Here is a 27,563-nt window from a genome sequence, read left to right as displayed (position 1 = left end):
TATTTAGTATTTTAAATAAACCTATTCAAATAATTTTTTTGCCTGTTCTGCCTTTAAGTCGCCGACGCGTGCTCATTTATAAGTCAAATATTTAGTTTAAATATTTCATATTTATATTTATGATGATGTGACTATTAATATTTTAAGCAACAATTTTGTTAAAGTAAAAGCTTAGCTTACAAACTCCAGATAAAATACTAATACAATTAAATGATTGGGCACATTTGAACAAGAACCTTTTTTATGATTATAACATATTGGTAATTGTATTTGTTAATTTCAATATTTTTAATCGTTGTGCTTGAAATTGTAGCCTTAGCGAAGCTAGATTGGTGAAATCTCCCCTGGGCTTCCGAGTCCAGTCCGGTGTATCGGTCTTGTCTGTTCGTGTTCCGTCGTGTTCGTGAACGTCGCTGACAGCGACGCCGCTGCTGCTCTGCCGACTGCGCCGCTGACGCGTTGCGTGCTTTGGCAAACGTAAAGGCACATTCTGCGGAAGCTTTCGGCGCGTGCAACATCCAAACATCCAGTAGGCGTTCAGCCTCCGAGCGGATAACACTGCGTTGTTGTAGTTCTTGGAGTCCCAGCGATACGATACACACACCACCCACTAGAAACACACACCCAGTAAATAAAACACCAGAGGAGCAGTTACACCAAAATCAACACTAAATACCGTTGGCATCCAGATTTACAAATAATTAAGCTTAACTAGTGCGTGACAAACAGGAAACCAAAAACAGATTTCGAATTTTTTTTTAAACTTTTTTTTGTGTTTCCAAAAGTTTCGAACTCTTGAAGAAAACAAAAAAGTGATTGACGATAAAACAAACGGGAGATCTTTCGAAAATCTTCTAGAATACTGTATGCGTATGGAATTTGTAATTGTGCGGCAATCGTTTAAAACTTCTTGATCTTTTTTGAAAACGTCTTTTAGGAATTTTTGGTTTATTACCATAAAGTGCTTTTTGAATTTGTTAATACCCGAAAATTAGCTTGCAAATAAATAACTTTTCGATGCGGTTCTTCAATATTCCCATTTGCATTTTTTTGATTGCTTCTCAATAAATAAATAATAAACGAGCGTGAATGATTGCCTTGCATATTGCTCGGATGTAATTTATATTCCTATTTTCAAATTTTTTGTTTTAAAGAGTTCTTGTGTTCGAAATGTGTTTTTTCATCGGTACCCCGAGGTATTTTGGCATCGAACGCCGACGGCCGATTTACAGCAACAACAATCAACAATCGCGGACTTCCTGGGCGCGCAACTTTTGTTTTGAAATTCTATATAGTTCGATATATGTATATACATATGTATATATGCCGATCTCAATCGCACACGCACACACATGCTCCTTCACACCCCATTAAAAAAAAACCAATGTTTGTTGTTTTTTTTCGGTTATTGTTGTGACTTTGGCAGAGACACCAGATAAAAGACAACATCAAGCTGAATACGATTTGAAAATTCGACAAGAAAATTCAAAACCAAAATTGTAATTGAAACAAAGCGAAAAGTTTTCGGAAAGCGGAGCGGAAAAGGAGAAAATCCAAGGTAAACAACAACCACCAAGTAAAAAAGGCCTTCGCAGCGAAAAAAGGTGAGCAAAACTGCCAATGGGAACTTGATTTCAATAAATATTGTGCAGGTGGTGTTTTTTTTAAAGTTTAATTTTTCGGGAATGGGCTTTAATTGTTTCGCAAATAATAACCAATAAGAACTTATTTAACATGTAGATAGGCACATTGAACTACATGCTTCTTGTATTATTAAAGAGTTAACAAATAGTTGTTGCTTTATGGAAAGTTATTAACGAAAAAGTAATGATAGATAAGATACAAATCGAAACAGGAAGAGAATAAATCACAGAGAAGCGACTCCGAGCTGAAGTATTTTAAAGCACAGCCTTGGGTTTTTCCCACTTTTTATCGGCCCTTTAGTATTTTCCTTTGGCTTTTGTTTGTCCGATGCTTTCTTAATGGTTTTTCTTGGTCTTTGTGTGCCATCGAACACACTGTTTACAATTCGATTTTGCATTCTTCTGGCATTCCCATTTTTCACTCACTTCTTGCTGTTGCCCAATTTTTTTCGGAACTTGTCCTCACATTAATTGTTCATTGATGTTTGTTCTCTCATTCTCCAACTGGTTCTTTTCTTACGCGGTCATTTCCTGTGATTTTGTAATTAAATGGAAACGGTTCTTTCTCGAGGCAAGACTTTTTCTCTTCGTGTATTTTAAATTTTCATTGACTGCGTGGCAAAATCAAAGTTGCCAACTGTGCGTATGATTAATATCCTAAGAAATGCGCCAGATTGTTGAGCGAATTATCAAAAGAAAATGTTTTTGGGGGGGAAAACTGCGATTGAAGGCGGAAGGAGGTGAGGCTGAGGTACTGGGTGTATGGGGTTATTGGAAATGTTTTTTCCTTAATTATTGGCCAAACGGCATTAAATTTTCAAGTATTTACTAAAGCTTAACAAAACACAAACAAAGGCGAACACATTTTCCACGATTTTCCTCGACTTTTCACTAAATAAACGGGCCAGCTGAATATGTGTGTGTGTGTGTATCTTTGGTTGTACATAAGATTATCGAGTACTGGAGGCAATTGGCAGCTGTTCGATCTGTATCTGTATCAATAAAATGCCCTCTCTCTTTCCCTCGATTTATTCTCTTAGATTTTCTCATTATTTACTTGTCCGGATTTTGCTAAATGAATTGATTATAAAGCCCATTGGGGGTTGGCACATGTCTACACACATATTTTTATGCACATATCTAAACAATTAGCAAAATGTTTTTGATTTTTTTCCGCATATGGTGGGGGGTGCGGTGGTGTTGAGCTTTTCTGTGTGGTTTTTCTTGGATTTTTCCTGTTCTTTCAGTAAATTGAATTAACGCAAGTTGTAATTGTGAATGTAAATGTAATACGCGAACATTAAGCGATATCTAAAAAGCAAAACCTACATACAAACCTACAGCCAAACACACACGTATGCACATATGTGGTGGATATATAGAAAATCCGGACAGAGTGAAAATCCGGACGGACAGCCCGACGGACATGTAAACAGAGGCAACCCAAAGGTAACAAATGGCTTTTCAAATAAATTAGCGGGCGGCAATTGTAAACAGAGACAGACAGAGAAAGAGCAGTTCATATAGAAAGAGCGAGATAGAGAGAGAGAGTGGGAGAAAGAGGGAAAGAGAAGGCTAGTGAAGACTAGAAAGAGAGGCAAATTCACTGGACACGGTCAAATGGAGATGGAATTTGCAACCAGCGGGTTGCCCGATTAATTATTGCATTTTGCATAGCAGGATGAATCGAAAATAGTTTTAATTGATATCAGGCAAATATTGAAAATCATTTTAAATATGCTTTTGCTCTTCGCTATTCGGGTTATGTAATTATTGTGGCATTCAATTAAACGAGATGCAGATGAAATATTTACGTGTCAATTGTGCACAACTTCTTTTTAATTCAATAACGAAATTCCTATCACATCAGGTTAATATTGGTTCAACCTGAATTGCCAAACTAAAAAACTTCCTAATAAGGCTTAAATCGTAGTTTAAAACGAAACTGACATTGAAATGCCCATTTGGGTAAGCTTCTAAAGATGGATTTCAAATTCAAAAGTCCAAATCCATGTCTCTTGATTTCGCTCTCCATTTAAAGGTTGAACATTATCCCATTTAGGGAACGCTATTGCATTGGCGACCCTCGTAAAAAGGGATTGGGGATTTGGGTATGGAGATTGCCAATAGATGGGATGGCAGCAGATTTAACCGGTTGTAAGCGGTTTTAGAAATTTTCGTTTTTCGAAACTATCCGTACCGCACTCACCCGACTTTTTGCATTAAGCGTCCCTCGACGGCGGGGCAGCGTTCATTAATTATACAATTACATCTAGCGGTGGCCATTTAGGGGGGTGGCATGGGGATTCGAGGGGATTGGATGGGGCTGGAGGGCGAGTGGGAGTGGGAGGTGGTCGATCAGTGAGCGGTGGGTGGTGCATAGACAGACCATTCCGCGTTGCACATGGCTTACAGGGGGAGCACTCAGCTCATTCAACTGCCAAGCAATTCGCGGAAAACCCAACTGTGTGTGCGGGGTGTGTTTGTGTATAGGTAGTACGTAGTACAACTACTACTGCTGCATTAGTGTATGTGTGTTGGAGTGCTCTTCTTCTTGCCACTCTTCTTTTGTGCTGTTTGCTGTTTGCTTTGCCCCCGCGTTTGATATGCAAAATTCAGAATGTTTACCTTGAAATATGCCATGTCACTTTGCAAGCGATGCGAGTTGAATACTCGATGGAGCACAGTTTGAAAGAGAAAGGGCATAACCGAGAGAGAGAAAGTGAGATAGACAGAGTGAGGGGGAAGGAGGGATATTGCAAAATACCCATGTGCATTGCGCATTGTACATTATGCTACCTGACAGGTGAACTGCAAGAAAACCCAAAAAACAACAATACGTTAAAAAATCAACTTTCAAAACGATCCAATACACTTTTTTGATAATATACAAAAGCCTTTGTTTTCAACGTTTACTGTATTTGTTGACACAGTGAAAAGATACATAAATTTTCTGTTCATTATCATAATTCTAAGAATAGAGTTCCGTGTTTTCTCATATATTTACTAGATTTTAAAGTCTTTTGAAACTGATGTTCTTTAGAGATTCTTCTTTAATATTATATTTAATATATGACTATATTTTCTTTCTGTGTGAAAATTGCAAGGGCAGAGGAACTTTCATGAGCTTCAGTCGAACGGTCAGCGGTTAATGAGATAGAAAACGGCAGCTTGGGCAGCGGGGGGCGTGGCAGGACGGAAGAGGCAGCCACATAGCCTCATTTGATGAACTTCTCCGTCCGGAGTTCCCAGAGCTCACGAGCTCCGGAGTTTGAAGGTGAGAGGTTACGAGAGTTGCAAGAGTTGCAAGAGCAATAAGGGAGCGGATGGCAGTTGCTTACTCATTACCAGATATGGCCAGAAGTTGGCCAGACTTGCCGTTTGTTCATACGTTACCAGTGTTTTCTCTTTTCTGGGCCACCTCTTACCTGTCATTTAGTCCAAGTTGTCCCAGAGATTAGCTTTTGTGCTACGCGACTGCTGCCGTCAAAATTCCTGGGACTTTACTTACGGAATATTCGTTTTACAGGCACTTTTGCCGACTCATTTCAAGTGGACATCGTTGACGTTCAAGTTTTAATAAAAAATCAGAAAAGGAGACGGTACAGAAAGCGTACCTAGGTTTTAAATAACTAAACTGACTTAAACTGACTTACTCAACCAACTTTATTTTGTGCACTCCTTGTGTTATTTGGTCTGAAATGTTATTAATTTCTCTGCTTAATATTTGGTTGTATACAACCTCTAATTCCGTATATTAATTAAGGCTTATCCGTATTTGAATAGCTACTTCTTGTTCAAAACGCAATGCTGTACTGGGCTTATACGCCCAAATCACCTGCAGCTGTTTGGGATTGCAACTCTAGATATTCGCAAGTGCAGCATTGGTATTCATCTCTGCCACATACCACGCCCCCAACGCCTATAACGCCCACGTACCGGCACTTAACCTTCGACCTGGTTGCAATCGCAGGACTTCAGGCCAGACACATGTATATTCCTATGTACGAATGTAGGTAGGCATGTTTGTGCGCCTCCACCTGCCATTTTGGTTCAACTCCATTTCGGCACAACAACAGCAACTTGTCTGGGGCAAATTCAATATGGCAGCAGCATTTCCGGCTTCAAGTTGCAACATGCATTTGGACTTTTGTCATTGCATTTTCCATGATTCGTTCTCTCTCCCTCCTCGCCTTGAAATTACTACATGCAATTACGTTTTCTGTTTATTTGCGGCTTCATCTCCGAGCAAACTTTTTTTCCACTTTCCTTACTTTCCTTGCGGGAAAATACGGCGGCAGTGAGTGGGCGGGAAATAGAGGTGGGAAATGGGAGGGGTGATGGAAAAAAGGGGAAGGACTAAAGGAGATGCGGAGGCGCGCGTTTTGGTAACCGCGAATACATTTTAATTAGCAGCTAAAATATTCAAACTGAAAATTGCCCTTTGCCTGGAGGGCAACAAAGCGCCCAAAACTCCCATTCACCCAGCCCCAACCCCGCTCATTGTGAGCACCAAAAACAGCGCAGCCACCCAAAACCCCACTCACCTGTGCCTGTGCCTGTGTTTGTTTTTGTGTGAGCACCCTGCCCCAAAAAGTTTGCCAGCCTCAGCAGCAACAGCTTCCCTACACAGCGAAAAATGCAAGTGTTCTTGGCTAGCACTTAAATAATAAATAAAAGTATAAAATTATTGAAGTATAAACAAAATTATTTAACAAAATTTTCAAAGTAGAAAAACCAAGAAACAAGTTATTTACATTTATAATTCATATGTTTCTCATATAACTATAAGTTTTTTCCTGTTTGTCATCCTCCTAAAATGGTTATGAATTTTACAGTTTAGAGAAAGGCCGAGGTTTGGACAACTTTCCTCTAAATACTTGTGAAAATATGTCAGCAAAAGTTGGTGGGACCAAGCAAAATTTAAATATATATGTATATGTATTCACTCGTGCATATATATGCAATAATAATTATCATAAACATAATTTTTAAAGACTGTCTGCAGCTTAAAGGTTTTTTATTCTTATTTTTCGGCCCCACGGCAGTCAGGGAAATGAATGAAATGAAATTTGGAAGTCGTTGACTGTGGCTCTTCATGAATTTTAATTCGAAAATCTTGACATTGTGAAACTTTGGTCCTTTGAAAGGAAAAGAAGAACAGCAGACAGATCAAAGAAGAAGCATTCGGAATTCGAGAAATCCATTGGCAAAATTGCGATGGAGAGGGGTGGTGGCTTTCAGTGTCAAATATGCTAATTAATTTTATCTGCAGTGCAATGAATAAGTGACAACAATTATGTACGTGTCGCCCATTCCAAGTGCACGAAAATGATATGGCAACAATGTCGGCGACAATCGACATTGAGCCCATAAAATATGATTAATTATACAGATGTATGCAAGGAACACATATAAATGGCTGTAAGGCAGTTAAATGGATAGTATTTTGTTATCTGATGTGGGCTAACATTTCTCGAAAACAAAAAAAAAAGCGTAGTATTCCTCTATGGTAAACAAGATATGTTGGGTAACTGTACGTATACGTCATATTTGACTTTTGAGTACATTCGGATATTAAGTATACGCACTGTTTTTCATTTTATAAAGCACTATGAGAAGACCATTTATTTTTGTTTGAAAACTTATTAAAGCCCTGTTTAGTGGGTATTATTTGATGTGGGCTAACATTTCTCGAAAACAAGAAATTTTGGCTAACTGTACGTATACGTGATATTTGACTTTTGAGTCCATTCGAATATTAAGTATGCACACTGTTTTTAATTTTATAAAGCACTATAAGTAGACCAACTATTTTTTCTTGAAAGTTTGTTAAAGCCTTGATTAAATGAAATTTTCAAAATTTGCTGTTCAAGCTTAGAGCTGGCAAAAAACGGATTGCTCTTCTTCTGTGCAAAACCTTGGTGGAAAGCACACAAACATACAGAGACATTAGCGCTGGTTAAAATTGCCAAACAGCAAACAAAAAAAAGAAAGCATAAAAGTTTCCAACGGAAGAGGAATTTTTGGGAAAGGGTAGAAAGCAAAAGTTCCGACAACAAATAACCACAAGTGGATGCCACAGCTGGCCAAGCCGTTGCTTCTTTTTTAAGTCTTTTTTTGGTTTTTGTTTTTCCCCTTTTTTGGGAGCTTTTCGTTGTTTCTGTTGGTTTTCTGTTTTTGCGGTAACAGTTGTCAAAATATGGTTAGGACATGAAGTGAATTGAATGCGAGCATATTTCATTCCCCTGGAATCCAGAGGAAAGTGTGCAAAAAAAAGTAAGTGTGCGGTGGACAAACGGGCGAAAATGTGCAGAGTTATCCTCACGAGGTACTCGCATTATTGAATCAAACTTTTACTTGGCCGGCATCCTCTGTGCTTGTCATTTCGGAGGCTATTAAAGTGAAATTTAGTTGGGATTCAATAAAGCTCACATATTGGGGTTTGAAAGTGGGAAAGTTTAAGCACGATTAAATTAAAATGGATTTAATTACAGGACTTGAAGAAAATAGCAAGGGGTTTTAATGTTGTGTAGCACAATCCCAATTTTGTGTGAATCAGATTAGCTGATCCAGTAGGCCAAAGCAAAGCTAAATCGTTCAACGAACTGTTTTTATTGATTAGAATTGATGGGCAGCACGACGAGCTCTGCTTTAGTTAAGGCGTATCCAAGGAAAATGTGTGACACCCACTCAATCAGAAACACCCTTGAACACACACACACACACTCAGACATTCGCGTGATTCAATTTCCGCTGTCAGTTTCTGTCTTCATTTTGGCATTCGGTTTTGTTTTGACTGTGAAGTCTGGATGGACCAACTGTTGCCATATGTATAGATTCCCACACTAAGCACTGAACAAAAATGATTTTTTTTAAATAAAACACACAGACGTATATATGGTTTTCTAGCTACAGTACTCAGTTCTGACGTATAAATATATTTAAATATTTATTGCATACATTAAGGACATGTATGCTTTCTCTATGCATCCTATATAAGTAAGAGTATGTGCATTTTTCTTTATGCATGTGGTTCTTGGGCCACTTCGCAGCACCTCATCTTTCCATTCAGCTGCCTTCTTTCCAATCACTTGCCATTTTCTTCAATGACGAGCAATTCAATTTGCCGCAGAAGTCCTTTCGATGGCTTTTCCCCCATTTTTCTATAAGCCCCGTTGTCGCACTTTGGCAAGGTGTCCTTTTTGGGTCCAAGTGCAGTTTCCAATTCTGCTTAAGCCCTTCGAATCTCTGGCTTTCCCTTGTTTTTCCCTCGCATACAAATTATACATATTTCTGTAGTGTCTGGCATAGTTTTATTTCTCGCTTTGTTTTTCCCTCTTTCCATTGATCGCTGTAGTATTAGTACAGTTGTTGCTGTTTTTGTTGATGTTTATTACCTGTGCATTTCCAAGTGTTTTGTTTATGGAGCTTTCTTCTTTTTTCGAGGGGGTTTTGTTCTTATGATGCTGTAAATTATTCGCTGCCTGTCGATGGGCAAACACATAAATAACACATTTTGAAGGCAAGTGCAGAGCTGAAGGATAAAAAAGGGGGGCGTTGGGAAAATGTGGAAATGTCAAAGGGAATATTTTCTTTAAATAGCTTGATATATATCCCAAATGAAATTGTTAATAATAATCCTCCGTTAACTGCCATATTTAGCCACATATTTTGTTGCAACGTATTTACTCCAATTTTATCATATTTATTCTTTTCATCTTTTCTCGTGACCTCTTTTACCCATCCGAGCCACCATTCTACGCCGGCTTATAAATTTCCCCTTGTAATATCGCGCCGAATGTTTGTCTCGCTTTCAGCAATATTTACCCATCCCATTCCGCTTCTCCTATTACCCGGAGAATACAATTTCCAACGCAAACAGCAAATGCGAACAACAATTGTAATTGGGCATTAACATAAGCAGGCGCCCGCAGAACGAGACCCTCTTTAACCACCCCAAAATACACCCATCATCCAACCCCCAACACCGAACACCAGCAGCTCCCCAGCAATTCCCCATGTTAAACATCAGCGATGAATCCTCCAGCGAAACGTGAGCTCGTACTGGGATGCCCCATCCCGACCCTTGAATACGGCCCCAAACCATCCAAGGATCCGTATCACAACTCCCTCAGCTCCCATTTGAATGTTTCCATTTCGGGGCGTCAATTTATTGAATTTTAATTAATTTTATTGCCCGGCATTGTCGTAAAGCCCTTAATGATAGCATCGCTTACCACCTCGATACAGTGGAGCCAGCGGAACGGAGGACTTAATATGATTGGCCAGGCAATATACTTATGGTTATCGGCTCGAGACTCGTGATTGAAATCAAGTGGACTGGCACTCTATTCAAGGGTTTTTGCAAACAGCTTAAAGACTTCGATTAATGTTTGTTGTATATTATTAATTTAACCTTCTTTGTGCTGTTAATTTAAATATATCTCAAACAGTCGGCTTGTGAGTTAAATGCTCAAGGTCACACAGAACAGCAACAGCAACCCTGCTGGGTCTTCTTTCTTCCTGTCGAGGCTCTACTGTGTTTTGGGCAAATTTTATACAAATGCTGAAATTATGGAAACTGCGTTGATGCTCTGGCATAAAAACAAATGTGCCACGGGGGCCAGTGGGTGGTTAACTAGGTGGGTAGTTGGGTGGTGCCATGGTAGCCCCACCTCCGATAGGCAGATGTCAAGGCCGTAGCAATTGTAGACGCAGCTCATTATGCCAAGCGGATGCCACTTGGCATACATTTCGCACCGAGATGAATCTCCGGCACTCTCTGGCCCTAAAAAAATAAATACTCGGGGTCAGGTGCAAGGTCTTCCAAAAAGGATCAGGGTAATGAGTAAGCGGGTGGTTCAGTGGTCGGTGGTGAAGTCGATTTTTCGCCATTGCGTGGCCAATTAACACGCAGCAATCAACAAACAAGCGGCAAGTCTACAGAAAGTTAATTCAGTGGGTGAAGAAAAGAATAAAAAAATATATAATAAAATGTCCCAACCAATGTGGCCCCTTTATGAAAACGGCAGTTAAGTCCGAAAATCCGGGGAGTTGGGGAATGTCCTTAAACGAGCATAAATAGCAACACGTCGCCGTTTTGCATGTCTAATGGTCATTCCAGTGAGTCGCCGGCACTTCAATCACTTCATCATGTTATGGCATCGGGAAAAAAAGGATCCTTGAATGAAGGGAAGTAAATGGTGGGACAAAGCGCCAAAGGTAGAATACGCAAAATGGCAACGAGAATGGCGGTGCCTCTAGGCAATCCAATGGCCAAGAAAGCAGTCCCCATGAATGGGCCGCTTTTATTGCATTGCCAACATGAAAATAACGAATAAAAATTGAGTGGATTGCCCTCAGACTCAAAAAGGAAAAAAAAAAACATAATAACGTGGGGTTAATGGAGAACACTGTGGGGCGAGCTAACGAGGTGAGGCACTTGAAAGCGGGTTAAGGGACAAGGACCTGGGATAACGACAAGGTGGTTAAGTGATGGCCACCGCAAATCCAGCGCCATGAGTTCAGTAATTGAGGAGCTGGGCCTAGGGATGCCGGATTAGAACGGGCTCTCAATCCCCCGAATCCCTGGGATGAGATGCAAACAGTTGGATTTAGGGATAGATGGATGGTAAATGAGAGGGCTACCAACGATGCCCAAGGTGGTGGCAAGCAAACACCAAATGTTAGGGGTGGCCAAGGCAAATAGGTTGGTTATTATTCGAATGGGCTGGATAAGGAAGCTTAGGGGCTGATAACCAAAACAAAAACGAAAAGGGCTATTAAATAAAAAACAAAGGAACATAAACCTTAAACTTGAAATTATCCCTTGCATAAACAAATTTGTTACTTTTCTTGGGACGAGGTTATTGCAAAAGGTTACTTATATGCGTTTTCCAAACAAACACTTATATTGTAAAATGTACACACCTTTTTCATCAATCAATTACTGATTTTCGATTTACAAGGAGCTTTTCTACCAGTTAGGTTTCCGCAATATACATGGAGTTCATTGCACTATCGTCATCTCATTGCTTTCGCAAATGAACCGCCTTTCTTTTCCTTTTTTTTGTATATTATGTAGTGCCAAGTCCCCGGGAAAAATGGCATTTGTCGTTGGCCACGGCAAACAGTTCCATTCCTCCATTCATTTTGGCTGCCTGGCTCCGTGTCCTGTGTCCTGCGCCCAAGTATGCCATGAGCTTCCGGCATTTGGCACTCGTTTCTAGACTTGCATCAACTTCCGTTCCGTTTCCGAACCGCCCATTTTGCCGCCCAGAGCCCATCGCCCATTTTTCCACACAACACCCACTTTTCCAGTGGACATGCCGGCAATTTACGCGAATTTCCGCTTGACGGAAATGCACAAAGTGAAAGCAGCCAAGGTAAACGAGAGCAAAAAGCAAAACAACGACAACTTGAGCCTGTCATCACATGGGCAACAGTTTGTTGGGTGGGGGGTATCTCCCCGCTCCCCGCTCCCCGCTCCACCCTCCCCGCTCCCCGTTCTCAGTTTTCACCTTTCACCGTTCACCTTTCACCTTTCTGCCGGCCATTTGTATCCGTTGTTTGCAATTGGTTTATTCTATTAGATTCACTCGGGGAATCGGGGCCATATCGATAAGGCAAATTGAGTCAGTCGCTGCACTCTCTCAATGGGAATGACTGAACAGTCGTGATGGAGTGTAAATCCTTGAGGGATTGCAGCCAAAAATAGAATGGAAATGGCTCAATTTGTTGCAAATCGGAAAATAGATACATGTGCACCTCGCTGAAATTGATTTGGTGTGGATCAATTTATGTGCACATTCCAGAGTGGTGTCCCCCAAATTGATTCGACTTTGATTACATCTTATCATATTGCCCTTTTTGTCTACGTTATCTATCACTTATAAATGTACACTTTTACCTGTTAACGAAAAACGTATGTAGGCCAAAGTCTAACTTGATCTCTTTACTAAGCAAAATAGCTTTGTTAACTTAATCATTTGATGGTCATATCACTCATTAATAGAGAAGAAGTGAACTCCTATTCAAATGGTGAGCACCACATGACAGGCAATCAATTATTTGCACATTATGCTTCGAGTTTATATGTATGTGTATATGAATGTATGTATGCCGTTGGTAAACGCCTTTTGTGTGTTGAGTTGACCGCTTATTAGCGTTCAGCTGGTAAGTATGCTACGCAAATTGGCCAAGTGGCGCCGCACGTGAGGTCAGAAGGTCCATTTCCACCCAGGTGGCTGGTCAAAATGGGAGGTTGCTCAAATTATTCGCGGCTAATGAGAGTGTTGCGCCATCCAATTCCGCTCCGCGAACCGCTAAAAATAAACTCAGTCGGGGGGAAACAAAACTATCCGAAAGTAATCCGCTGAAGTAGTTTCTCCCTTCCCCCCATAAACAAATAAAAAGTAGGAGCAGGGGGGCAGGGGGGCTGAATAAGGGAAAGAACTGCCAAGATTAGTTTCACAGCTTACAGCAATTTGTTGTGACTACAACAGCAGCGGCAGCAGTAACAGAAAGTTGCTCATATTGCGATGGGAAGGGTGCACTGCAAGAAATCATACACAAAATCATATTAAAGTTATATCAGCTGGTAGCAGAAAAATATTGAAAAGAAATCGTGTCTTCATCCTAGCCCTTGGTTAGCTTAAGCATTTAATGTTTTTGATTGCAAGATAGTCATATTTTTTTCTTACAGTGCATATACTTTCTCTCTAAAAAGCAGAAAAGTAGAAAGAAGCCAAAGCCGAAAGCCAAAAGCAGCAAATGTCGTCGTCAACATTTGGCTTAGCTGAGTTTCTGTCGCAGTGGCTGGCGGGGGGGCGTGGCAGGAAGGCAGATAGACGAATGGGCGGAGGGCGTGGCAGGGGACCGGCAACTACTGTAACAGTAATACTTTAAGCCTTTACGCAGACGACAACCAGCAGGAGAGCTTTCTGCTCTGTTCTCGGTAACGCGACCACAGTGGCAACCGCAAAATGCAATGATCCCCGCGCACAGTGGTTCCAAGTTCATTATTCGGGGGAGTGCACTAAGTTAAGCAGTGGCCCAAAACCATACAGTTTATTAACAGTGGGCTTTGAGTGGATTTGGTAACCACACTTTGCGTGTGCAACCGGTATATTAAATCATTTGAAAATGTGAAAAGTGAGCTCATACGGCTTGACACACTTACCATTAGGTTAGGAGAAAAGTGTATGTAAATATATTTCAAAGCAAGCAGAGACATGTGTATTTATTAGCTAGATTTTTCAGTTTTGGCGCCATTAATTCTTATGTTGTTTTGGGCTTTGACCTTTAAACGCTGAGCAATTTCGAACGGTTTGAATAGTTTTTCCTGGTATTTTGCTTCTCCCACCCACTGTGCCATATGGACTAGTGCTGTTTTCAGTGGCTGCTGTTCTATTTTTATGCGACGTTGGCTAAACACTAAAAGTAGGCAAACAAACACTGAGCCAGGGGCGCACGGCAAGGGGGGATGGGGGGTTTCCAGGAGGCGAGGGAGCAACCGCAACAATAACAAAAACAAAAACAGAAGCAACAAGGACATGGCATAAAAAGGATTTACCAAGCTGAAGCTGAAGCTGAAACTGAAACTGAAGCTGAAATGTGCGGCGTCTTAGCAACTTTGTTGCGGGTGCGAGAGGCAGCAAATTCAGGCGTACATCTGTTCGGATATGCTGCTACATGTGTTTGTTTCAAAAGGCTGGTTACGGGGTAAGTGGAAAGGGGGAAATGGGCAAATGGGGGCGGGGGGGTCAACATCACATGCGCTGACTGGCTTAACTTTCCCCCAGTTTTTCTCAGTTTTCCCCATTTCGTTTCGGCCACTTGCCGTGTGCACTAATCACATTTGGGGGCCATTCGCGCAATTCCGACGTCGGACTCGGTCGCGCGCTGTCTGCCTCTTATTTTTCCACGGACATGGTCCACCGTTTTGTTTCACTACACTGCCGAAAATATCGTCTTTATACCAAACATCGCCCTGGACTTGATGTTGGAAGTAATGCCTCGCTTTTCACCGATTTATTTCTCTTAATACGATACCATTAACTAGTGTTCTTAGATGAAGAAAGAGTCATTGAAATGGATACAGACTTCATTTGTTTATTCCACTTTACTTTGTATACTTAATTTATGGCTACTTTTTCGCTCGGTGCTGGCCGACCCGCATAGTTTCAGCAACTTGTTAGACATGCGCTTCCGCTAACGTTGTTTCCGCTTCCGTTCCCCGCTGCCTGCCGCAGTTGCCACTTCATTTTTTCCTGCCCATGCTTTTGTTGCTTCTCCGGCGCCGACCTCTCCTGCTCCTTCTGCCTTGTTTTTTTTTTCTTTTTTCCGGGCAGGATTTATGCGTGTCAGATTTTCATGGACACGCCGGTCGAAGGGGATGGGAGAAAGGGGGTGTGGCTGGAGCAAAAGGAGCAACCCATGAAGCAGCCACATGTGCGCCATAATTCAAACTTAACCGTGCTGCCAGAGACGAGTGACTTGCAGCACCTGTGCTCGCAGCAGATCGGATGGGATTAGACCCGGCCAGCAGAAGATGATTCCGGGCCGAATATGTGGCGATTTATTCTCTTGCCTTGCCCAGCGGTGCGGCAATGGGCATAATTTGCTTAAATATTAATCTCGTGGGAGGACTTCAGACTTCTGCGGGCCATGGAGATTAAATTTGCTTAAGCTCAGCATAATGCACTGCTTGCCGGCTGCAAACAGCACACGGCAGGCAATTTTCGATCGTAGATAGTATATATGTATGTACATACGTCGCAGGATTTGGCTTAGCTTGAGACTATAAAACGGCTACCAACCATTTAAAGCTAATTAGTCATGTCATATATGTACATGCCTATATTCTATTGCACATGTTTTCCGAGTCTGCATGCCCAAAATTCCTGAAAAAACGTTTGTCTCTTGAAAAATTTAAAATGATTCATTTGGAATTCCGCTTGGTTAGCGCTGCATAGCAGGCAAATAATTTTCCCCCCTATTGCCACATTAATCCTTGCCCGTAAAAAAAAAGCAAAGCGGTAAAAAGCAAGGAAAACAAATGCGATGCGACTTATGTACGCCGACAATTATAATTAAAAGTAAAGAAATAAAATAAAGCAGCAGAGCAACAAAATCTTTTGATTAAGTGCTGTCTGTCGCCAGCAGGGGGCACTGCACCGGTGGTGGGCGTGCCCCGACGAAGGGCGTCGGCAATTAATTTATGAGGCTCCCACTCAACGCACACAAACACCCAGGCATATTAATTAATTACTGTGATTTCTTTTAGCGCGCTTGCTTTTTTTGCTCTCGCCCTTTTCTTTTTATTTTTTATTTGTGTTTTTGTTTTTGCACGCTTTTATCCCGACTGCCACGCCCACAACGCCTTACCGGCTGCCACGCCCCCTTCATCCTTCATCCGTTGATTTATGGCCGCCGACTGCGTTGCTCTCAGCGTATTTACTGCTTATTACAGAACGCCAACAATAACAACAAAGTGTAGGGGGGAGGGGGGCGCTAAAGTGGGCGGTAAAGTGGGCGGAGTCAGCTGGCAGCGAGTTTTTCCCTCGGAGGTCGCAAATTCATTTCATTCCCGTTGTCATAGCCGTTTGGTTGGCTCTTCGCTGTTTTGCTTTTTGGTATTCGACAATCGCAGATCGGCGAGGTATATCTACGATCTTGATTCTAGAATCAAGATAATATTGTTTTTTACTCCTCCAAAGTGGCTTAAAAGTATGCAACAATGTATTTGAAGGCATCGTTTTTCACAATGCATACTTTTAGCTTTTTTCATAAGTTTGAAGCATTTTTGTTCTAAATTCAACATATACGTTGCTTTAAGCAAGAGTTTTGGACACTGAAAATGTGCGAACAATGGATGTCGTTGTGTGTTTATAGTTTCCTTTTTTTTAAATACCGGGTATCCAGATAGTCTCGAAACTCACCGAGAATGTAGCTCCCAACTTGTTCCTTTCTGTTTATCCGCCTTGCTGGTTTTCCCACAATGCGCTTTGTGTGCACGTGGCGCGCCTTCGAGTGTCCATTGTCCTGCTGGCCGCCCACTTTCTCCGCCACCCCATTTCCCTCATCGCTTTTCTCTGGGGCCAATTGTCAACTGGCCAAGAACAACAAGAGTTGGCGCGGCGCGTTGGCGGGAAGAATGGGCACGAGAGCAGGAACAACAACAATCAACAATCAGTTAAGTTATCCTAAATAAACACATTTTCCAAGCACGCAGTGCCAGCAGTTTCCACCTTCCACAACGCCCACAGCGCCCACTTCCTCTGCTCCGTTGGAAAAGTGAAAGGAAAATTTGCTTTTGGTCTTTGCACTAAGCAAACTGTTGCGTTGCGTTACGTTACGTTGGCCGAAATCGAGATCGAATAGCCAAGGCTAAGACGTTGTTGTCCAGGTTTCAAATTAAACTCGAAAGAAAAACAAATTAGGCAAGCGACGGACACAAAGCATTCATCTGATGTTTACCCAGTGGGAAGACAATTTTGGGCAAAGTTACTTTCCATGGGTTTTTTTGGTACGGTTGGTGTTTGCGGGGGGGGTAGGTTCAAATTAAAAGATGTCCCCAGGATGGTAATTGCTGGTCACTCAAGGAAAAAGCGCTCACTCACAAGGACTTGCCTGACTTATGACCTGGCATTTACATGGATTCCCAGACAAATTCCCACTCATTTTATGCCACTTGAAGGGGCTACTACTTCTATTTGCGGCCATCAATCATGGCCAGAGTTTCAGCCTTGCACTTGTAACTTGGGACTCGATGTGAGAAGCCCTTTCCCAATCAATCGATCCATCGATCGTTTGGGAGCAATCAAAAGGTCTTTAAAGTGTTGAATGCGGAATGTGCGGAATTGTGTGGCAGGTACAAAGTGCCAGCGATTTGATGTCATTTGCATATTTCATAAACACCCGGGCTCATTGCGCTCTTTTAGCCAAGTTATTGCAGTGCGTCGAGTGCAGTTATCTGTGGCATATATAATATATTATATACACCGGCGATACAGTGCGTTTCATGAATGTGTTGATGGAAGTACTTGTTTCACAGAATATAATCGTTTAATTTGGCTGTTTAAACGGGTATAGTGTCCATTCACTATGGATCATAAATTAAACGCTGATTAAATTATTCGTTGTATATTTTTGTATTATTATTTACTGTTTTGAAACGCACTGCTCCATTGCACACTGTTGTCCATGTACAAGACTGTATATGGGTCATCATGCTTCAAGTTTGGGTGAAACGCTCGCAAAAAACCTGGCGATGGGCAAAGCGTATGCAAATGAACATATCTGAGGGGAGATATGAACGTACATATGAAACGTATATATAATATATAAAACACACTGAACTGAACCCATAAAACAAAAAAAACATTATGAATGTGTACACTTGAAACAAAAGTTGTTGTTGATGTGACCACATCAGAAAAAAGGAAAATGTGTTGAAAAACTTTATCAAGTGATTAAATACTTTCGTGGCGAGAACTTTAAAAGTCCTGGCATTATCAAACTTTGCTAAAAAGTGGGCGTCATGGGAACTACTCCATCTACTTCTATCTTATAACTCTCAAGTTTCAAATCAGCATAGTTCACATTGTGGCAATCAATTTAGGTAATGGAAATAGTGACAAATATGTATTATTACATACCTTTGGGGTTCGTAAAAGGTGATTTTAAATCACCAGAGTTTCCTGTTGCTGTATTTATCTGCATACATATACGTAAGATACATATGCATGTGAGTAAACAGATAAACACACCACCCCCACCCCCACCCCCCAACAACCCAAACACGCCCATGGCCCTGCCCCCCATTCTGCGTGACCATATGCATTATAGATGCAAAAGGCCCACGGCGGCTGCTTCGTCTGTGGAGCCCACTGTCCCCACTGTCCCACTGTCCCTTTGCCTCCATCAACTGGCAAGGGGGTGGGAAGGGGTGGGGCGCTGCTCTCGCACAGCCCATTTCATTTTTAATAGTTTCAGTCGACGGACGTCGGCGGCGGCATTTCATTTGCCGTTTGTTTACTTTGCGAACTGGGTCTCGTCTCGCCTGTCCCTCCCTCGCTCCCCCCTCACCCCTTGCTGGACCCTCCACCGCCGTCCTTTCTTATGTTTTCCGCAAATCAAACAGAAAACGCAACACAAAAAATAAAAAAGAAAGAACGCAAAAAAAGAATGTAGGAAATTTCTTTTCGGTTTTAGATTTCCCCCCCTTTTTGTTTTGTTCTTCAACATATATTGTTGATTTATGCGCTGCGGCGCTTATTTAAAACAATCACGTTTTTGATGAACTTTACCTTTTTGGAAACCATTTTCTTTGGCCGGTAATAGGGCAAAGCAATTAGACTTGGCACATGGACATCCGTTGCAAAAGCGGAAAAGTTGAACAGCTAAAAAAAATACATACATACATGTATGTTTATTGAATTAATGTATAAAATTCATATACACAAGAAATTTCCATAATACATGTATGAATATGTAAATATTTAATACACAATTCTCCTTATGGAAGTTTTACTGTATGGTTGTGTGGAAAACTCACTGCGGTTTTGTTTACAGTTTGCTCAAGGCGTTAACGCAAAAATAATAGATGGAAAAACCCCTTTAAAGAAAGTTTGCTAAAAAAAAGTTTAAATTGCGCCGCCTGTCCGTAAACAAAGTACGGCGGCAAAAGGTGACAAGTGGAATAGGAACATTTTAGGAAAAATCATCAGGCAATAGACATCGTATCATCTTTAAAGCGAGTTAATAATTTCGCGCCGTCATCGCTATGTCAATCGAATGATGTCACACGACTCGATGTGGCATAAAATAAATAGATGACAGGCTCCACACACACACACACACAAATGCACACAGAAACGGCCGACAAACACACAGATAGGCACACACTTCAGGGAGACAAAAGATTATTCCAAAGGCTGCAAAGTTAAGATGACACACACATACAATCGGGGTATAGCGAATTAAATTAGGCAAATTTAATATTTCGGCAAACTGCGCCCTCCTCCGCGATTCTCACTGGGGCCACGTAAGCTACTCGGCAATGTGAAAATATAATTAATAGTTCTAGTATTTATATACTAAATAGTGAGTGTTTATATACTAAACAGTGGTAGCTTGTATATACTAAATAGTTTTAGTATTTATATACCAAAATGAATATTTCGGCTAATTGCGCCCTCCTCCGCGATTCTCACTAGGGCCACGTAAGCTACTCGGCAAGTTGAAAATGTACTTAATAGTTCTAGTATTTATATACTAAATAGTGAAAGTGTTTATATACTAAAAAGTGCTAGTTTTTATATACTATATAGTGCTTGTTTTTATATACTAAATAGATCTAGTATTTATATACCAAATATTTCTAGTATATATATACTAAAAATTTCTTGTATATATGTTTATAGAATGCATTTCGTAAATATGTACATACTTAATATTTTTGGTTTATTTTCGTTATTACTTTGATTAAAAGGCATAGACAACTAAAAGAATTACTGCTTTATAAATCTTACGCTAATCACTTTCTAGCTATACATACAGTTTTATTTTCAATATTTTTTTTAAGGCTTCGACTTTTGTGATAGTAATCTCAACGTACTCAATAATAAATTCAAACTTAAAGCATACACAAAGTATCCTTAAGGACATGGAAGGATTAAAGAGTGACACATTCGTCGCCCTGCCGCGTTCTGGCTATCTGCGTGCGAGTGTGTGCGTTAATCCATTCATGTCCGTCGTAAGCCATAAAAGCGAAAAGATGGTGCCATATAGTCCACGTAGCCTTACAGATATAGAACAGACCTCGGCCTTAAGCAAAACATGCATATAGTGCGCATTTATATATAGTCATGGTAGTAGTCCTAGTCAGAGTCACAGTCACAGTCTCGTGGCTGTAAAACAGGATTTGCATAGCATCCCAGCCAGATTTGCATGCAGATGGCGATGGCGGCAGTAAGTTTGACATTGTTGCTCATTGCGACCAACGAGCTGCATCTAATGCAAATGCACAAATGCGATTTATGACAAGCGAGAGGCATCAGCTGAGATATATGGCCGTACATATAGTAAGTACTGGGGTTTGGGCTCATAGTTTGCCTTGTTTTTGCCCGCACACTCGAACACGCGTAACTCGCGTAACTCGCATATAACTCAGACCAAAAAAGCCACCACTGTCATGTCATCCATCATTCGGCCTGTCTGTCAGTTGGCCCATTAACGCCCCCGGGGACGGGATCCCTGATCAGAGCAGGGGCCAAGTATAACCTGGGCCATGGTCATGTGATATGGCTTGGTTCAACATTCGGCCCCCTTGACCAGCTTGACTCTTGTGGAAATTCAATGAAAAAATATTTGATTAATTGTCTCGAAACTGAAAATGTTTACCTAGTTCATGGCTTCGTTTACCAATGGCTAACGCACTGAAAGGACTGGATTAACACTTGATAAACATTCGCTCGACTTGAGGGTGAATACGGTGAAATTGTGAAATACGGTGACTGGGCTTGTGACAAATATTATGTAACCAACAACAACAAAAAAAAATAGATAATTTTTAAAATTGTTTATATTTCAACTCAACTTACTTTGACGGCCAATTTGACATGCTACTTTTGCTTTATCTTTACAGGGTCTACTTTCTTTCTTGAGCTTGACAAATGTAAGTACTATCACAAAATTAACCTGTATTAGAAAGTGAGCTGTGTATGCTGTACACATAGCTAAGATGAAGGGCGTTAATTTAACAATATCTACAATATCTAAATTGCTTCTGTTGCAAGAAAAGAAGCGCAGCGAAGACCGCTGATGGGACAAGCTTATGATGGTAGGAGTAATCTGTGCCAAAAGCGCAGTGGACAGGTGATCATCGTCTGCAGTTTTAAAGCATATTCCCCAAAAAGCGTTTCTTTCCCCTCCCTTTTGCTATCTGGCAAAGTATTCGATTTGAATATTTTATTGGTGAAAGTTTCTCTCTCTCGCTCTCGCTGGCTGCCATTGCAACCTTATTTTTTATTTTTTTCGTTTGGGGTTACCTGCTACATCACTTCAGCGCCCCCCAGAGAAACTGTTGCATTATTCATTAGGGCTGTAGTAGGAGTCGAGCTGGGCGAAACAACATGGCCCTGGCCCTGGCCCGACTAACAACTTCCGGGTGATGGCCGGGATGGAAATGGAATAGGGGGATGGAGACGGTGATGGAGATGGAGGTGGAGGTGGAGATGGTTGGGCAGCGGAAATTGCAAGCATGGCCAAATAATGACTTACACAGACAATTCTGGGTGGGATGAGGTTCAACGGAGTGAGGCGGCCAAATCAGCGCACTTGTCAAACATCTTGATGGACACTTGAAAGGCGACGACGAGAAAAAAAGGGGGAAAAGTGGAAAAGGGGATCGGGAATACATAAGGAAGCCGGAATGTCGGGGTAAGCAAAGAAGAAACCAACGTTTAAATTGCTTTTACAAATACACTTTCCCTCGCTATTTTCTTACGATTTTCTTTGTTAAGTGCCTAAAAATAGTTTTTCACGGAGATACTCATGTGTGAGTCATAAAAGTGCCAGCGGTGTGAAATATGTTTAAGGGGGCGAAACCCCCACTCACCCTGGCTGGCAAAAAAAACAAAAAAGCAACATATTCATAATGGTTGAGGAGGCATATCAAGCATACGCCATGTGTGCCGTTTTGCGGGGGCGGAGAACAGCAGTCAGCCGATTTGGCGCCGTCTGCTGTCAACGCAGTCAAGTTCCATTTCCTCCGCCACTCTTCCATTTTCAAGTGCTGCTCATCGACTCGCTGGGGCACACATGCCACACCATCTACCATCTACCATACACTATCTACCATAGACCACCTACCATAGACCATAGACCATAGGCACCATATCAATTCCTGGCCATATCTTGCGATATACATCGCTGGCTATGCATACAAATGATTTATTTATTTATTTGCTTATTGCCAAATGCCAAAATGACGCAGCTGTCACGATATCGTACTTCTATCAGTCCACCCCCTTCTCCACCCACATGGATTTATTTTCCAATTGGGCGAAATGCAGTACAAATCAAAAAAAAAAAAGAAAATAGAAAGGACTTATAAAAAAAAACAATGTAAAATCGGATGCCAAAGCAACAGCAGTTTTCCCGCCAAACAACTTGATTGAACTGCGAATAGAACACATGTTTGATAGGTTTTTTTAGGTTTTTTCTTGTTTTTTTTTGTTTTGCTGGAACTATATGTACGCCAATCAGGAACACATGCAAGTTGATCACTTTCGATTCGGTTGAGCTGGTTAGCATGGCACGCCGCTTTATTGAAATTTAAATAAATAAATATTTGAATAAATACATCACCAGTCACTTAAAATCTTAGAAAATTAATCCCATTTGCAGTCGCTTCTAATTGAGGGCGCATATCCTGAACCACATCGATTTATTGCATTCAACCGAACATATATCATTCGCACAATTGGATGGATCCGCATTGATAACCTCCCCAACCCCCCTGCTAATACCCTCAGACAATTACGGAATCTCTATTTGACAGACTGAAGAATGAACTCGCCGCCATTGCTTGGCTTCAAGTTCTGAGTTTTTGGGAAATTGCCTCATTTCCCAGCGTTTGCCGGGAAAGTTTCCCAGCCATTTTCCCACTCCGCCCCGCCCCCCTTGGCGTTTGTCATTAATTACGAGCAGAAGTAGAAGTAGAAGCCGAAGCTGAAGCAGAAGCAAAAGCTCGCCAGCTTCGTTAGATCATTAGTCCACTTGCTAATGGCCCACAAAACAAAGGAAATTTTCCTTGTTTTCTCCCAGTCGATAGCTGCTGCCCTTTCCCTTTCCCTTTCCCATTCACTTTCCCTTTCACTTTTCCTTTCCCATCTCCTCGTCTCCTGTGCACTTAATTATGAAATTATGTCTTTTGTCATTTACTTGTTGTTCGCCCGCAAAATGCGTTTTACCAGATTTCCACCATCAAATTTATTATCGTTGCTATTTTTATACGCGGTATTTTTGGGGAACGAGAACGTTCCGGATATACCGCCATTTTATTACCCTATAAAGCTAAATTTTCTATGTTACTGCAGTTAGAGGAAATCTATGCCATTTACAACATTTTCACAGGGTATCTTATAGTCTCCACATTCCTCCTTCAATCGAATCACTTGCCATGGAAAATGGAGGCACATGTTGCTGGCGGAAAATGTTTGAGGTGGTGTTTTTTGTGGGGGGAATGGGGGGACTGGGGATTTCTCGGTGGCCGTAGACAAAGTCCTCTGACTTTGGGCGCAACAGCTGGTAACTGTAATTTGGCAACGCCAACTGCCACGCCCACACACACCCCCGCCTCTAATTGCGCCTTTCGGTTTCCCATTTTGCATTTCTGCGCGTTGAGCTCTCCATCTCTACATCTTCAACTGGCAAATGAAATTTACATTTTTGACTTCATTTAACTTGGCAACTGTGGCAGAGTGCTGCTACTGTCGCCACTGCTGCACGTGGATGCCTTCGCTTTTGTGTGTGTGGCACGCTGACATATGCCAATTGACTTGCCACTTGGTAATTTAATATGTGTGCTCTCCGCTTTCTCGGCTTTTTAGTGTTGGCAATACCCGCCCATCCCATCCCCATTCCATACCACATCGTTAATTTTCATCCCAATGTTATGGCCTCAAGCTGCCAAGGACAACGAAGCCATTGTTCATTCATTCCTGTCACAAAACTGAACTTCAGATTGGTCAATGGGGCAGAGCGGGCTGGGTGGTTAAATCAAAGTGAACATTTCACTTGGCCGAAAGTCCGGAGTCCAAAGAACGCGGAGGAGGCCATTGTCCGATGGCCTTATGCAACTTTAATTGAATTGAATTGCACGCTAAGCCGGAGGGCCAGGACATCGACATGGGCAAGGACATGGTCGATGCACTGCGCCAAATTGGGCGACAAAGTTTGATAGTGATCATATTTCATATTTTGGGTATGCTTGCAAAGAATGTACCTATCTTTAATCCCATATTTATGCACCTAAGTTGTCGAATGCATTATCGTTTAAACTAGTTTTCCTCTTTTAAAACTTCAATAAATCCTCATTTAATATGTACAGTGCTTTTGGTGGCCATATTCTGCCAGTTCAATTGGCTTATCAATAAATTACTTTCTGTCCAAGTTAAGATTTCATTTAAGAGCACACTTCACACTTTTTGAAGGCACGGCTTAGGATTTTCGCCAAGTGTCGACTAAGGACATGTTCGATTTGTTGACAGGCCGAGGCGAAGAAATTTTCATTAGATTTATTGATTGCCCAAGCAGATGGAGTGGAATGTGGCTAAAATGGTAAATTGCCTCAAGTGGCAGGAAGATTGGTCGAAAATTAAATTGCCCTGATGTTTTGTTGGGAATTTGAGGTTTTCCGTTCAATGTTTTTCAGCGCAATTGTTTTTCAACGGTTTTCGCCCCATTTCGGTTGGCTGTAATTAGCATCCAAATAATGTCATTATAACGCTGATCCATTAAATATGCATTGCCGGCCATTTTGCTGCATTGGCCAGTGGGTGGCACATTAGATGCCAATTAAATTCTGATTTATTGCCAAAACAGGCAGAAGTGTGAAAAGGCATAACAGTTTGTTCCGCAGTTTTGTCAACAGTTGTGCGGCCAATGCGGCCAATGCGGCGTATGCGTGATATCCAGTCGGCTAATTATCGATTTCATTCGATTGACCTGATAAAACCAAGCAAATAACAAAGTGCATTGCTAGTTTGCTGCCTTTTCTCATCCCGTCAACTGCGTACCGTTCACAAATTGGTCAGAAAGGAGGAAATTTGAAGCACTTGTATTCAATTGAAATTCAAATTGAACTAAATACCGCATATACATGATACAAAGACAGTTGGTTTGATGGCACAATGATTATTTGAGTGAGTTGCTCGGTTAACCAACCAATAATACATTTTAAATGACAATAAAAGAGGTATACATAATGCTCAAGCCAATTTATGAGACCATTTTCTTTAAATAAAATCAACAATTAATACAACAATAAAAACGTTTTAAAATGCTCAAATTGTAAGACCGAATATAAAAACGGAAATTTGATATTGCGTTTCAAATTCACCAGTTATTAACTACTTTGCCTGCATGTATGTATACGTATGTATATCAATAACACGGAAACATTTCCCTCTGCGATTCAGCTTCTTTATGCATATAAAATCCGATTTAGGCAGTCTGTTTTTTTGGCAGAGGAGGTGGCTTTAATAAAACATTTCATTTTCGGTTTTTCCATCACCGTTATTGACCAGTTTTCCAATTGGGACCTGTGATGATGATGATGGAGCCCCTGCTTAAGTTGTTGTTTTCTGTGTGCGTGGCCTGTTTTTGGTTTTCCTTGTGTTGTATTATTTCGTTTTGTTTTCTATTGCATTTGTGCGTTGTTTTTTGATTGTTTTTGTTTAAGGCCAGGGCCACGAGTATCTGGCTGTTGTCGCCATTGTTTCTCCGGGCCAAACAATGCCTACTAGTCAAAGATCCAAGATCCCAGTCGCCCGAGGCATTAATTACAACTACGAACACTGGCCCATCCGTACAATTGGCCATTGTCTCGCAGGATTCAGGTGCACATACAGCTACAGATACGTAATACAGCTGCAGATACACACACAGATGCAGATACGGATACAGATTCAGGTGCAGTGGTAGTGGTGCAGGTGCAAGTGCAGGGCCAGGACTCCAAGGAGCCGGGCCAGAAGGAGGTGTCCATTGTTGGGCTAAAAACAATTGCAACTGCGCCGTGTGCCTGCCAAACTGCCGGAAGTTAGCTATTACACAGCGAGAAAAGAGGGGTATAAATAAATACAAAACTCTCAATCTAAAGCCAATTAGAAATATTATAGAAATATTTAAATGGTCATTTAAAAATACATACTTCAATAATTTATTTGTTAGTCCCAATTCTTGCATGTATAAAATGAACAAATAGTAACTGATACTTGTACTTGATCCTTTAAAACAACCGATAAAATATCAAGTTGTGGTTTAGGAATGCTCTTAAAATAATTTAAAATATCCCCATATAACAATTTAGAATAGAGTGAACTTGATACTTCGCTTTGTGCAGCGTTGGCTGGTTCGTCCGTTTGGCCGTGTCGTCTTTGGTTTGTTAGCCATCATTGTTTGGGCCAAACGGCTTCTCCATGCACCATCCTCTCTCCTCCCTCCTCCCTCCTCCCTCCTTCATCCAGGACTCGTGTCATATCGTGTCTCTTGGCCAGCATTGTTGGCATTTGCGCTGCGGGGCTCAGGTAAATTGATAAATGCACCTGACTAACTGAATTCCCCTCCTGCCACTTCACCCAAATCCCGGATCCTTTGCGATGGACTCTTTGTGCCCGGGGCCATTTGTGCCATTGATTTGATTGCTGGCTGCGATCATCTAACTGATGCGATGTGGGACAATTAATTTCGTAACTGACGGCTCGCGGGGTTTTCCAGTTAGCTGGCAAGCCAAATTGTGGTAAAATTCGAAATTGAGGCTCAGTACTCTCAGTATTCGTGTTAACAAAAAGGAAGCAGGGGAATATACAATACAATTTGAATTAGATTTCCAGCTAGACAACCTTGACTCAGCCGGTCTCTTAGTTCTGCCATCGAATGCCAACGTGGATACGGAATGAATCCTTGAAGGCAACATGTTTCGGGCCACGTGTGGATGACAGCCTTTGGCCTTGGGCATTCGATTGTAGGTTGCTTCGGCATGTGGAACGGATCCGACGACCCCCTGGTTGCATCAACAGATGGCAAGCCGGCATCACCACAAGCGTTGCCTATTTTGCAGTGCACCGCGACACGGCCAATTGCCCTGATGGGTGGCATGGGCAGGTGTGGAAGGTGTGGGCGGTTGGA

The 27,563-nt window shown here is 41.5% G+C and overlaps 1 protein-coding gene across 13 annotated transcripts in view; it reads left to right on the top strand.

Annotated features, from left to right (window-relative positions):
* Positions 1-494: 494 nt before the first annotated feature.
* The window catches only part of LOC120455038 (voltage-dependent T-type calcium channel subunit alpha-1G), an 82,260-nt gene continuing 55,191 nt past the window's right edge, over positions 495-27,563 (top strand). For 8 of the 13 annotated variants that reach the window (XR_005616704.2, XM_039640882.2, XM_039640886.1 and 5 more), the window contains exons 1-3: positions 496-677; positions 1,427-1,604; positions 21,298-21,327. The gene's annotated coding sequence lies outside the window, so the exon portion shown is untranslated. Of the gene's footprint in view, positions 715-1,426; positions 1,605-21,297; positions 21,328-27,563 lie in introns of all 13 variants that reach the window. The other 5 variants (XM_039640878.1, XM_039640883.1, XM_039640877.1 and 2 more) reach the window with 3 other exon arrangements.

Source organism: Drosophila santomea, chromosome X (assembly GCF_016746245.2).
Source record: "Drosophila santomea strain STO CAGO 1482 chromosome X, Prin_Dsan_1.1, whole genome shotgun sequence".
In the NCBI taxonomy this organism is placed as follows: Eukaryota; Metazoa; Arthropoda; class Insecta; order Diptera; family Drosophilidae; genus Drosophila; species Drosophila santomea.
This window is presented reverse-complemented; position numbering and strand designations above follow the sequence as displayed.